The sequence below is a fragment of the Rattus norvegicus genome, chromosome 4, assembly GCF_021556685.1.
Source record: "Rattus norvegicus strain SHRSP/BbbUtx chromosome 4, alternate assembly SHRSP_T2T, whole genome shotgun sequence".
Classification (NCBI taxonomy): Eukaryota; Metazoa; Chordata; class Mammalia; order Rodentia; family Muridae; genus Rattus; species Rattus norvegicus.
Genome location: NC_141537.1, coordinates 77,094,055 through 77,108,860, shown reverse-complemented (window position 1 = coordinate 77,108,860; position 14,806 = coordinate 77,094,055). Strand labels below are relative to the sequence as shown.

Genomic DNA, 14,806 nt, shown 5'->3' with positions numbered 1-14,806 from the left:
TGGTTGGTGCTGTTAAGCATAAACAGGTAACCTCTGTCCCTTATGGGAATCTGGTAGTCAAGACAAGCATTAATCCAGACATAGCAAGATAATCCAGACATAAAAATATAAAACCATGGCTGGGGATGGGTGGGCGTGGGAGGCAAAAAGTGATGGACAGGTTCAGTTCTAGGTACTCTAATTTGCTGTAAGTTGGGGACAGTCCTGGATACAGATGGGTAGAATCTTAGGATACGTACTGGGCAGAACTTCATGTTTCAAGGAAGTTTGCATGGGACTTGGTAAGCACTGAAACATCTCTCAAAATCATAAACTGTGGTGAAAAGTAGAAAAATTTCAAGCAGGGGAAGAAACCAAGGATGCGTATAAGTTAGAGCCACGGAGTATTGGTAAATGAGATGTATTACAGACAGGAAGTGGAAGGTCAAACTACAGACTATTACAGCCATCCTGAGGGAAGGAGGTCTGACTGAGCCTGATGCAGGGGGATGGAAGGAAAGCTAGTGGCTCAGTGGAGACTGTAAACAAACATATAAAACCTGGCTTTATTCGTCCAGGGCTTAGTGAATTGAAGGGGATATTGATAAATGTCAGGACAATACGAGATCAGGAAGAATTAATATAATAAAAGACACTGCTTGTTTAATAGACAATAAACATAGCTTTCTCGAGGGGTCTTTATTGCTTCCCTATTTACCTCGAGGATCTTGATTAAGCTGGAAGTCAGCCATGGGGCACCAGCTCTCAGGAGCCAGTCACTGGCAAGACGACATGAGCAGGGCCAAGCTTTCCCGGTCTATCACTCGTTTCAATGATGACGTACTCAGTGGCCATTCCTGTCAGCAAGTTCATGGGCTGGAGAAAGGTTGGCAATTTGAAAGGCGCATGGCATTTTTATAGTGCGCAGTTAACTTCCAGGCCTTCCGGGCTAAAATTTTATGAGAGTGACTGGAAAGGTCAGGGGCTGAGACAAATGGAAAAAGTGCAAGCAACAAGAAATGGATGGTGTGTTTTAACTAGGTGGGGGCGGGGCCACTAAAAGCTACCACATGTGCGCGTGGCTCCCCTTTCAAAATAAAATACTGATAGAGCTAGCGCCAGAAATGCTGAGTTTTGTGAGGGAAAGTGTCACAAGGCTTAGAGGTGGCAGAGCCAAAGTCCCCAATATCCATGTCAGCTCTAAAAGACTTTAGTCTGTAAAGCTACCGAAGCTGCCAGTGTTTACTGCAGTGAGGGTGACACACATGTGATCCAAGGGTGAGTGGACTCTGTGACCTTAACTGAGCATTTAAGTATGTTTTTGTCAACGGATGCACAGTTTTCCTGGAGGGAAAATCTGATATGATTCCACATGCATTAATGTCGATTTTAGATTCAACAGGATGCCAGAGAAAATTGTAAATCTGAGCCAGGATACTGACTGCCAGATCCACCTATGAGAGCTGTGTTCTGGCCCAGAACATTCTGTATCATTTAGGCGTGAAGTCCATGCCTAACTCGAAGCAAATGGAGACATGTCTGGCAGCACCCCCACCCCCTACCCCGCTTCTCAGCAAAACAAGAACACTGGCTTGGGATTCTATTGAACCACAGACATCAAGTGGCCTTGGCAAACAGTTAATACTTAGAAGACTTGTTGAAGTAGTCCAATGAAGAGATCCTGCCATGAAATCTCTGAGCTGTCAGTGCTGAGAGGGCCTGGGCAAAAGCTGCCCTCGGCAAATAGTTGGTGGCTGACAGACAAGAAGGCAGGCTTTACATGAACTGACCCTAGGCTCCAACCTCATAGGTAGCAATGAATAGCTAGTAAGAGCACCAGTGGAAGGGGAAGCCCTGGGTCCTGCCAAGACTGAACCCCCAGTGACATGATTGTTGGGGGGAGGGTGGTAATGGGGGGGAGGATGGGGAGGGGAACACGCATAAAGCAGGGGAGGGGGAGGGATTAGGGGGATGTTGGCCCAGAAACCGGGAAGGGGAATAACAATTGAAATGTAAATAAGAAATACTCAAGTTAATAAAGATGGGGGTGGGGGAAGGCAGGCTTACTTTATTTACAGTCTCCGAACCAGGAACCACCATGGATAACTCAACTAAGGCTGATGATGATAACATCTCTTAACCTCAGCCTTTTCACTACTGAGCACACAGCAAAAAATAATTTCTGGGTCTTCTTCAGGGAGAGCTTTTGTTTGTGCAGTCAGGGTGGAGGCTCTGTGTTGTTTGGTCAGTAATGGTATTCCCGCCTCCACATCAGTAAGGAGCTGATGTTTGCGTGTGAGCCTGGAGCCAGGGCCACTAAAGTCAGTGTAGGAAGCTCCTGATTCTGACCATAGCCAACCAAAATTCATGGGTGAAAAGTAAAAGATATTAAATTCATAATTATGGGACGTTGGAATACTTTCGATAGTTTTTTCAGAGGAATAATTTGTATGCAAAAGTGTCCCAGTTTAGATGTCCATTTTGACCATCCCTGATAGGTACCTACTGTGGTATAGTAGCTGTCACAATCGAAGTACAGGACATTTAAATAAGAAGTTTGTACAGATTTACTTTTTGTTTGTTTCCTGACATTTGTCAGGTATGTTAGAGCATGCATGTGAAAATGAAGACAGTTAAACCGTCATTCCACTGGAAATGCTTGTAAGACTTTTTTTTTTTAAGATTTATTTATTTATTATACAGTACACTATAGCTGTCTTCGGACACACCAGAAGAGGGCATCAGATCTCATTACAGATGGTTGTGAGCCATGATGTGGTTGCTGGGATTTGAACTCAGGACCTCTGAAAGAACAGTCAGTGCTCTTAACCACTGAGCCATCTCTCCAGCCCAAGACTTTCCTTTTTTAAATCTCATAATCTGATAAGGAAATTTTAGATCAGCCTAGTAGCATACTTAAACTCTAATCAGATCAGAGAGTCCTTGCCACAGTAAGGCTTGTTTCTCTTTCTTAAAGCTCTCTTCAAAAACAAAAGAAAATGTTTTAGGGGCATGGAGATACCGTGCTTACTCAACTTCCGGACTTGGGGGTAGGGGTGGAGTTTGAATTCATACTTCTGTACAACCAAATATGAAACTCTGCCTGTGTAAAGTGCAACCTTTTGCATCTCACAAAATTCCCAGAGGCTCCATCCCTCCTTCATTTATTCCCTGCCCACAGCACTCTCCAAGCAGAGAACATGCTCAGTGGCGCCACCTAGAGGATGTTACTGCCTAACGTTAGTGAAAATGATCCTACCAACTGCTGGGACCTGACCCCACGGTCTTCCCAAGCGTTTTCTTTATTAACACTTTCACACCTCATATCTTTGTAAAGTGAAAAACCCATCAGCAAATGAGTTATGAGCCAACAAAATCGCTCCATTCTGTTCTTGGGATCAGGACAGTTTCTGCTGAGAAGATCAGGTAACTAATTAGAAGCTGAGAGAGAACGAGGCAATGGAGAAAAGAAAAGAAAGAACCTTGTGTCAAGGGGTGCTGGCAAGGATCCCAGAGCACTGACTGGCCATGTGTGTTGTAGGAGAAAGGATGAATATGAATGAATATGAACAGATATTAATGGGAGAGGAGACAGTGCAACTGCATATGGCTGACCTCCGGCGAGGAACATATTCTCCCTCACCTCAAGGGCCGTGACGAGTTTCTCTCCTTTCAGGACAGTGAGGCTCAATCAGATGAGCTTACCGTCTCTCAGTTCTAACATCTACTTGAGATATGTTTCTCCAGAAACCATCTGGCCATGTGTTTTATATCTTTCTGGCTCCCTGCTTATGTGTCAGGTCCTCAAAGAGACCTTCACTGGCTGACTGAACTCACACAGCTTAATCTGCCTGTGTTGATAAGCATTGGTAGGATCTTTAATGGTCTGGTCTACACAGTAAGTTCCAGGTCATCCAGGGTTACATAGGGAAACACTGCTGAAGAAGCCAAAGCAACGAACAAAAGGCTGGACACATCTGAGATCAGAGGCTCGATGATCAATGTTGATTATCAATTTAACTGGATTAAGAAAGAAACAGCTAGGGGATTACTGGAGCAAGCCTCTGGGTGTTTCTTTGATGTTTTTCTACAGGTGATTAGATAATGAGGGTTCTGACCTGAACAATAGATTAATACCTCGATGAAGACATAAACAACAGTATTACTGGATGCTAGTTAAAGACAGGAGGTGGGACCTAGATTGAAGACGTAGGGACATTAGGGTCATGTCTTGGGGACTACATTCTTCCCTAGGCACTTTTTTATATCTTCTTCCCTGTGATTCCCATCTGCCGTGACGTGAACTGTCACACCTCCTGCTTTCCTAGCTCTGTCATGACATCATGAGGGACCAAAATCTCTGAAACCACGAGGAAAATAATATTTTCTTCCTTTAAGTTGTTTCTGTCAGGAATTGGTTACAATGACAGTACAAGTAACGACGACAGAGGTAAAGGGACTTTTCTGACACGAGTCAGCTGGACAGCAGATCTGAGCTCACAGCATTTGTTATTCGTGGAGAGTTCACTGAGCAGCTTATGAATAAACTCCAATTAAATTAGCCCCGGGAGCATGTTATTGCAAAGACAGCCCTTGTCAGAGTCAGATTTCTTCTGCTCCCTGTTACCCTTCTAATAATTCATGCGATGAGTAGGAAATATTGGTTTGGAAAAGAAGGCAGCCTTTGAAAGGAACATGGTTGGAGTGCACTTTGTGGTTTCAAACTCCTGGTGTCAGAGACAGCATATCGACCCAATCAGACACAAGGATGGCTGCAGGGAGCCACAAATGGACTGCTCCGTTGAACCACACAGAAACTATGACATACAATTTCAAAAATTAATAAGATATATATCAGAAAACTTAGAATTCATTATCTCTTCTTAGTCAGATCCCCCACTGCTATGTAAGAATGACAAATGTTGGTTTGAAAGTATATGACTGGGCTAAAGGCCTTAGCCTGTGCAGCGGACAGCTTTGCAGCTATAGACCCCAGTTCCTTAATTTTTCCTTTTACTTTTTGAAAGGGAGTTTGAGACTGCATCTTATGTAGCCCATGGGACTCATCCTGAGACTCATCCTGAACTCCTGATCCTTCTGCCTCCAAGCATTGAGATTACAGGACACTGCTGTTACACCTGGCTTAGCTGCCACATATAAATTTGTACCTCTTGTTTCTGTACTTGCCATGTCTAAAAAATCCACAATGCATCTTCAATCTATAGTTTTGTCCTTTAGCCTCAAGCCACTCTCTCTCTACTCTGAACCCCCATAGCATCCTTCTCTCCGGCCTCCCTGCCTCTACTCGTAATTCTCCCTACCATTTGGTTACACAGAGTCCGGATGATATTTTAAAACTCTCCACTAACTTGCCATTTAACTCACCATAAATTTCAGACTACTTTCTCTAGCACGGCCCAAGAAATCTCTTCGCAACAGCCACCTCCCTGGCTTCTCTACCTTTCTCTAACTCCCTTACTTATCACTTACAGCCGCACTTGATTTCTTATGTTCAAGAAATCAATGGGCCTAGCTGGCCTCAGGGTCTTTGCCCCTGCTGTTGCTATTAACAGAACTGTCTGGTCCTTACACCTGGCTGCCTCGAGTCCTCACTGGGGGCTTCAGCTCCTGCTTGGATCTATATCACCCTACTGATTTAATTCTCTTACCAGTATTTATCAGCAGCTTGAATCATTTATATATTTATTCATTATTGTTTGCTCTCTTGCCTCCCAAGGGACTGCTGTTCCCTACCCTCACTCTAAAGGGGGCTTGGAGCTTCTCTGTGTGCCTCCCAAGGGAAGATCTGCCCCTCATGAGTCAAATTCTCATAAGTGGGGGTATGCATTAACTGAAACATAAATCCACATATAAGCTCTCAAGTCTAAAAGGAACCAGTGTTGTTGGGTTTTTTTTTTCCTTCTGAAGCTTATTGTAACATGAAAAGACATCCTAGGTAACATGGAAAAAAAAAAAGAAAAGTTTGAAATGATCAAAATTGTACAGTATTTGCAGCAAGGAACCCAGAGCCATAAAGAAAGGTTTAATACAAGCCTCACATGCCTGGCTTTTTCCATAGGGATCCTGACTGAGGATCTTGGCTGGAGATGTTGGCCACACCACTCTCCATTAACAAGTAGCCTTGCTTGCTTCATGTTCCACTCCCCACTTTCTTCCTGCGACTCCACCAGGGCTGATGCCGAGCCTCTCTCATTGCCCCTCTGAGTCATCATGTCCGTGGAGCACTATGTTTTATGATGCCTCTTGGTTATGTAATCTATATTTGTTGCAATAACCCATGTAATGCAATTATCCCCAATAACTGGTCACTCAAGAAATGGGACATAACAATTACACTTATTTCAGGTAGAGCATCTTTTTAGGTAGCACAGCAGGGAGCACAAGGTACGGGACACCTTGCTGTAGGGAATTCTTATTTGCACAGCTACCCACTTGTGATCTGCAACCTTCCTTGTCAGCTTGAGTGGTTTAGAGTCACCTAGGAGACACACCTCTGAGGGGCATTCCAGAGAGCTTTACCTGAAGAGGCAAGACCCACCCTAAATGTGGGGACATCATCTCATAGGCTGGGGTCACAGACTGAATCCAAATGGAAGAGGAAGTACCAACACACCCCCTCTCCAAGGAGCGGAGAGTGTCTGCATGTGTCTGCTGCCATGCAGTCTGCCATGGTGGGCTTTACCATTCAAACTGTGGTCGAAGTAAGTCCTTTCCCTCTTCAGCTGCTTTCTGTCTGGTATCTAGTCATAGCAGCAAGAAAAGTAACAAATGTATCACCTCTCAGGTAGCCTGCATAAGGCCACCTGGGGTCCTCTTCTCATTGACTTTCTCCTGACTGCTCATGACCAGGGTTTTCTACCACTGTCTCTGGTGGATAATTTTCCTCTTTGTTGTATTTGGGAGAGAAACTAGGTAAAGCACTTCTGGGTTCATGCTGCTTCTGTAGAACCTGGAACCTGTAGGGCGACTGGTCTAACTGAACTGTCCTTTATAGCTCCTGGGAGAGGGAAATTCAGTTTTCTCCAGTGGACTGATACTGGGTATTTCAATCCCTCCAGGGCAGGCTTCATGTTTAGGAGTGGGAGACCAACATATATTGGACTCCACAATTTTTTTGTGTGCTTTTATTTGCTTAAAGTTTGGTAATTTTTTTTTTTACTTCTTTCTGTTTTCGTGTTGTTTTATTTTGTTTTCTTAGTATTGGGTGTTTGGTTTGGTTCTTTTTGAAAAAGAACTTAAAGGTGGGTAAGTACAGTAGGAGAAGATGAGGAAGGATTTGGGGAGGGAAGAATATGATCAAAATGTATTTAAATATAAATGTTGTTTTAAATGATAAAAAAACATAACAAGAAGAATTAAAAAGAAAAAGTTGAGAACCGTTCTCTGGGAGCTCCAGTTTCATTATAAAAGTACATCTCAATTGCTAATCTAATGGGCTGTAAGTAACCTCCCACTTTTTGTAATTTTTAACCATTTTACATAGAAAAATGAAATGAAAAGGAATTTTTAGATACTCTGAAAAAGCTACAACTCTGGCTTGTAGAAATGAGAATGAAGGCGTCTCAAACAACAAAGTGCACACCGAGTTATTCTCTCAAATTTTGAAGACAGAGGTGGTCATTGGACACCCAAAATCCAGAGTCTACTTACATCTGATTGTATTTATGAGCCCCACAGTATCAATGCCAATAAATATTCACAGTACAGAGCAGTAGCCGAATGCCAGAGCTTTTAGAGGCGCAAAGCTATCACATTCTGCTTAGTCAGAGACAGACTGAGAGAGAACAGTGAAATACTACAGAGAGACGAGGGGAGAGGAATCACTCAGCAAACAACAGCCACAGAGACCGGAGGCCCCAGCAGACTTCACTCAGGGGTTGCTAAGTAGGCTAAGTCCTGTTTCAATCAGCTGTCAGGTGGAGTAGATCAATCTGAACGGAAAGAAAACATTGATCTTCAAAGCAGACCAGGAATGTGTGCTGGGTCTACAGCGATGGGTAGGCTCAGTCTTCCCACAGCTAACAACCCCCTTATTGCTTGTTCTCAGGCCCCAGGGCCATCTAACCTGTCTTTAAATCTTTTTAGTAACTACCCATGAGCTTGAGGCTTGCTAGAAAGCTCTGGATTACTGAGTCCCAACTCAGGGCTCCAATCATTCTCCTTAGCCACAGCATGGAAATCTGCTTCATTCGAAGATCCAGCGGTGCTAACTCCCCACCTCCCCAGCCACAACACACTCACAAGCTCCCCTCTACAGATGCATTTAAGGTGGTCAAAAGCAATCCTCCTTTGGCCTAGTTTCCTGAGGTCCCTGGCCTCCAGGCTGCTACTCAATTCCGGCTGCTGTTCTCTAGTGCTACCCTCCCCTGTCCTCTTTCGGGGTTGGTAGTGTCCAGCTCACCTCACAGCATGGTACCTCTAACTGATGATGTTCCAAGGATGTCATCCCAGGACTGTATGTTCAGGCTGGCAGCCCCAGGGCTACTGACTTCTCACTCTGTCAGTGTGTGGCCAGCTCAGGCCTTCTTTGATTTGTATAATTGATTTTTTGAGCCTAAATGTACAAGCTTATATTCAATTGGCTAGGCTCTGACTTAAGAGTCACCTAAAATAATGACATTTGGCTTACATTTAATTCTAGTTCTCAAATCATCAGAGTGCTTTCACATGATATAGCCTGATCCCCTGATGTCCTTTGCTCTTCCTGCCTCTCCATCATCTGGACATTTGATTAGCAGGAAGGATATCAGTTGTCACTCATAAACCTATTCAAGAGCAAGGAACAAGGGACCCAGCTCTGTGAAATGCCTTGCCTTACTGGGTTATTCACACTGTATTCTAGAGATGAGGCAGGCAATAGACCACCCCACGAAATCTCCATGGATAAGATCTCTGCACACAGAAAAGCACAGTAAAGAAAAATAAAGGAACACAAGGAAGAGAAAAGGCACCCGCCAGGCTGTGTTAAATACAACTGGCCAGAGCAGGGTTCTTGGAGCAGACCAGAGTGATGACGGGAAAGGAATGGACCCCTAGAGACAGTGTGGGACTGGAATTCATCAATTGACTTCCTGTTCTGTCAAAGAGAGTTTCAAGCAAATTTTGACTTTTGTTCATACTATCAACTAACCCAGAATTTTCTTCCCACTGTTCAAGAGCCAATACAATGATGGCACACATGGCAGCTTTAAAATGATTGTGGGATGAGTGGGAAACGAGCATTGTGGCAAGGTGTTTCAGAGGCACCGCTGAAACCAAGAAGCAGACGGTCCATCCCATTTTAACTAGGGTTTGTGATGTTTGTCCTGTGACCTACTGTCCCTCTGGGCATTCCTCAGGGTATAATTAGATTCTGATTAACTGATCAATTGTCACAGTCCATTCTGAGCTGCTTCTGGAACACAAGCTACAATTCCAGACTAGATGTAGTACAGAGTCAAACATCCTGGTACAAGGCTTCTCGTCTCACTAATCTTGGAATCTACACTTAAAAAATACAGTTCACTTGGGATGACTTGATCCTGAGGACCTCATCTCTGGGTGTTCAAATCACATGATTCTTCCCACATTTCTAATTCCCTACTTACTAATCTGGAATCTTACCAGTTTATACTTAAAAGATACCATTTAAAGTATTGTTTTAAAATAAAATGTTTATTTTATCCGTACATGTGTTTTCCCTCATGTATGTCTGTGTACCACACGCACGGCCGGTGCCCATCCCAGACGAGGGCACTGGATTCTCTGGAACCAGAGTTTTAGATGGTTGGCAAACCATCATATGGGTTCTGGGAATTGGAACTGGGTCCTCTTCAAGACCAAGTGCTTTGAACTGCTGAGCCACCTCTCCAGCCCTATGAGAGATATTTCTGAGAGTTTGCATCTCATTGTTTCTATTTCCGGCACTTCTGAAGGTTTGCAGTCCTTCCCTTAGATTATCCACTCATGCCATCCACAAAGGCCTTTGCATTCTAATGTGTGATTTCTCTAAATCCAGGGGAAGAGAGTTTTGCAATCACATTAGGGAATTAGTGGCTGATGGAACAACTACCATGTAGTAGGAAATACTCGGAACGGAGCAAATAGAAGAACTGGAGGCAGAATAGGGAAAGGACAGAAGTAAATATGGTCCAAGCCGTGTACTGCAGATAGGGAACTAGGCGTTGGAACATATGTGAAACACACATGCAGAAACCGAGAGAAGCCAGAGCCAGAGAAGTGTTGTGACACCAGCAGGGAGTGTTCAGGTGAAGCAGAGGTGGAAACACAGTGAGAGCTGGGGCACAGATGGACAAACAGGTCATGGTGTGGTAGGACATAGGGAGCTCCATGTAGCTATCAGGTAACACATAGGTAGAGAGCTGGATGAGAAGATGCTTGGGAAATTGATACCCAATGGTAGACAGCTCTGCTACTGAGTCAGGCCTTTAGGGATATCACTGGCTATAGCCAAGCCAGAATTGGTCTCTGCAGACTCAGCCAGCTCTGTGTCTTCTTTTGTTTTGTTGAAATTTTATGGGAGACAAGGTAGATCTGGTTCCTTATTTCAAGGCATTTTTCCCTTGTAAAGAAACTTAGGCAAGAGTCCTCTGAGCAGATTTATCCTGGAGAGGTGCAGGGATCGTTTTAATTGAAAAAGTTTTTGTTTCTAAAAATGCCTAAAGTCTCCCCTTTCTGCAATTATATCACCATACAATGCTCTCTACAGCAGTATTTGTGTCTCCCAGGCCCTGAAATGAGCATCCATTTAGCCCTTGTCCAATGACTGCCCTTCCAAGTAGGTGAAAGAATCAGGAGAATAAAAATGCATTTTAATGTCCAAGAGACGAGGGCTCAGTGGTCTAGAGCACCTACTGCTCCAATCAGAGGACCCAAGTTCTGAACCCAGCACCCATGCGGTCTAGTTTACCAACACCTGTAATTCTAGCTCCAAATGATTTGAGCTTCCCTGGCCTCCCTGGCCACCTGCAATGCACACACTTTAAAAGTGCATTTTGAGTTTGATGATTTGTAGCAAGGAATGCTATCATTGAGTATGTGTGTTGCTGTACAAATGGATAAAGATTTAGAATGAAAAATGGATGACAATGGAGACTCTAAAGCAAGTCTTCTGAGCTTACAAAACTACTCCTTAGCAAGAAAGGATATTTAGGGTATGCTAGAATAGGAAAATACTATCCAGTATAGATATATACATATTTGGGCAGGGGAGACTTTTCTTTGCAAAGTTCAGGCTAATCTATTGAGGAATTCAAAAAATCTGAGATGCATGGGGCTCTGATCACTCCTAAATTAATCCTTTGAGTTATCCAGAAAATAGGAGTTCTTTTCAGAACTTTTAAAATGTCAAAAAAGTCCAAGGGACTTAATTAAGGCTTAAGATATCATACTTGCATAGTCCAGTTTGTGTGTGTGTAGTTGGGTGGGGGTCAAATGTGAAGACACGAGGAACTGCAACACAGCAGTGTAGGGGGCCATTGGAAAAGCTTCTGCACAGAAGTCCTCCTACAAACAAAGCCTGGCACTTGGTGGATTCCAACAGAAAGAAAGTTTGCTATATCTGTGTGTGTGTAAGTATATGTATAATGTGTGTGCATGTGTGTATGCATGTATGCTTATGAGTGTTTTATATGTGTATATGTATGTATATGTTTGTATGAGTGTTTATTTGTGCATGCATGCATGGAGGGGGGTGTGATTTCATATATGTAGCAGAGGTCAGAGAATAACCTCAGGTATTGGTCCTTGTCTTCTACCTTGCTTGAGACAGGATCTCTGTTTTGCTTCTGTATATTCTGTATATTCTGGATTATTTGGTTCCCAAGCTTCCACAGATACTCCTGTCTCTGACTCCTATCTTGTAGACTGCAGACATGTGCTGCTATGTCAGGTGTAATGTGGGTTCTAGAGATCTGAACCCAGATCCTCATGTGCATGAAATAAGTGTTTTTCCCACTGATCAATCCCAGGCTAGGAGAAGAAATTAGGACATAAAACACTGTTCTCTTTCATATGCATTGGCTCAATTATTCCTACCCCACCCCCATTCCCTATCTGTCCCATGGGGTAGGCATCACTTCAAAGCTTTCAGAACAAAAGACTGCCTTGCTGGAGCGACAAGGCACTCTCCTTTGGCACTCTGCTCTCCTACTAGTTACACTCACATAACACCTAGAGACTCAGCTGCACTCACCCTCAGTACAGTCCTGGGGGTGAGGGTGACCACTGGCGGTACAGAGAGCTTATATCCCATGCATCTGCACACAGCCTTTCACTAGTGAGGCAGCATCAAGGCCACACATTTTAGTTAAATTTTCTTAGTCTGGAAGTCTTGGGAATGGAAAGGCCAGGATATTATACAAAGACAGTGTTTAAGAAGTCAGAGTGGCCTCCCTCCACTTAGAAGGAGTGTTAGTTTCCTGGTTTGTAGGCTATGGGTAACATTAGATAAGTCTTAGAACGTGGTGAGACTTTATGGGGACAATAGAGCCAGAACCTTTAGGAAAGTCAATGGTAAGCGATCAACTTCGAGATGTGGCTGTATTATTAGTTCTCTTACTGATTTTCAGGAGTTGCATGATTTAAATAAAAGCCAGCAGCTATACATGGGAGGCTTTTAAACGTGCTATTATGAGCTGAGGTTTGCTTACACAGTTAGTGACTTTAAAGGAAAGAGCCCCCACCTGAACAGGTTAAGGTGTCGAACTCGCCACTTGAATGTTTATTTCATGGAGCAGGTGCCATGTGGATGGGAACACTAGAAGGGCAGAGTCAGAAAGAGCAGAGGAACAGGTAGTTCCCCCCCCCCCCCCAGCTCTGTCTGTGTTCCTTCCTACCTTGGTCATCCACCTGCTTTCTTCTGGGTAGGATGGAGGGATGTGTCAGCAGTAACTGTGGGTTAAAAGCTTAGCCCAGCGGACTAATTCATAAGAATGACCATATATGTAGGGTGTCCATTATGACTTGATGGAACCAGAGGAGCACCAGGATTCCCCCTTAGGGAAGATTTTATTTCTCTTTGGTTCTGCAAAGAACAAAGCTAGGTATACAGAAGCAGTAATCGCACTTCCTGTCCTCGTGCTAAAGGCAAGCAGACCCTGTCGCACCACCTGGAGAATCCTCTAGGTAATAAGCTGGAGGAGTTCTATGTTGCCTAATTCTTATTCAAAAGAAGAGTGTCCTTTCAGGTGTTAAGGATGTAAATCACTAGCGCACAGAAGGAGAAACCACACCAGAACAGAACTGTGAACTTTAAAAGTGCCATTGGTGCTAATGAGCTATTATGCAAAGAAAATGCTGAAATCAGTTTAGGGAGTCAATGTTCTGCCAACCATCGGTTGGGATTCTGTCACCAGGAGAAGAAAATCAAATCCTAAGAGTTCTCTGCAAATGCAAGGGTGAAAAATTCAAGCCATCTTCAGGAACAACCAAACGCTAAGCTAAGTTCTGAAGGGGAGTTGGGGGAGGGGAACCAAACAGGCAATCCCTTTAGGTTTACTCCCTTAGAAAGAGGCAAAACAAACAGAATCACTTAAACTTACGATAACAATCAGAGCGACCTGCTTACTTTCTATTTCTTCCAGGCTAATTATTTAGGGGATATTGTATTTTGCAGGACTGTGAAAGCATGCGTCCTTTTGGTGGTACTTTGCAGTTTGATATGACTACATATGGGTATGTTTCTAAGCTTATAGAAAGAACTTATTATTATTATTATTTATTAGCATCCTTATTACAACAAATCAATTTGTTCTAAATTAGAAGGAGAGCTCTTCATTTTAAACAAATATGAACAACATCCTAAGACATTGAGCAATTCACACCGTGTAGCTCTCAGCCTTAACCCGTGCGCGCACACATACACATGCATACCCTTGGCGATGAATGAAGCGGTACTCGGCACGTTCTCCTTTGGCGTAGAACTATTGGTGCTGCTAACGCGAACCCAGACACTCTAAGGGACACTGTCTCGGAGCATTTCTGCTCTCTAAAGAACACAGACCTTGACGATAGTGATCATTCCCTTAACTGAAAACACTGCTTTACAGAGGTTGAGACCCAGCCACACGATCACTGTCACTGACATCCCCTTTGCCCGGACTTCAGAACACTATTTATTACATGGACCCAGACACTCAGTGTCCAAGTAGGAGCCCACCAGTTGGCCATACTTGCCTCTTCCTTTCAGCTTGCTCAGGTGTGCCCTTGCCTTGTGATGCAGGTGGATTTCCCACGGGCCAGAAACGCTTCAGCCTAGTACAGCCCTTTGTCGCCAGATGCTGGAATTTCTGCCTGCTGCTCCCACCACTGGTGAGATCAAACTCTGAGCTACTGAAAGGCAGGTGAAGGGAGGGTAGAAAACATGGAGTGGATTCCTGGATTATTGGTAGCAGATCTGACAGAGGAGCCGAAGTCCCAATGAAGTACACAAGGAAATGCCTAATACGTGGACTGGAGTTGTGTAATATTATTGTACTTTGAATATAACATTACCGATTGCTTGCACACACTGGCGATGCACATAGCCCAGTAGTGAGTGTGGCTCATCTGGCTTTTGACCATCTGCTCTCATACATGCCTCTCATTCTGCAGTGTTTCAAGGAGGACTTGCAGGACCTGGGCTTTGGGGGAGAAACTTGGTTCTTGGTTCAGCTTTCAGTTCTATGGAGATAAAGTTCTAGTCTTGCTGTGGGTGGCATTAATAGTGGCCTCAGCAGGGAAAGGGAGGCTCTGCTGATTCTACAGGAAGGGAATGACACACGGAAGCTGCACATGGGATGTTCCTGAGTGGGCATTCTGAGCGGGG

At 44.0% G+C, this 14,806-nt stretch overlaps 1 protein-coding gene across 3 annotated transcripts in view; it reads right to left on the bottom strand.

The window, feature by feature from the left end:
* The window catches only part of Cntnap2 (contactin associated protein 2), a 2,247,664-nt gene that overhangs the window by 46,373 nt on the left and 2,186,485 nt on the right, over positions 1–14,806 (bottom strand). Inside the window, exon 1 of one of the 3 annotated variants that reach the window (XM_087658678.1) lies at positions 14,176–14,325. The gene's annotated coding sequence lies outside the window, so the exon portion shown is untranslated. 3 annotated transcript variants of the gene reach the window in all.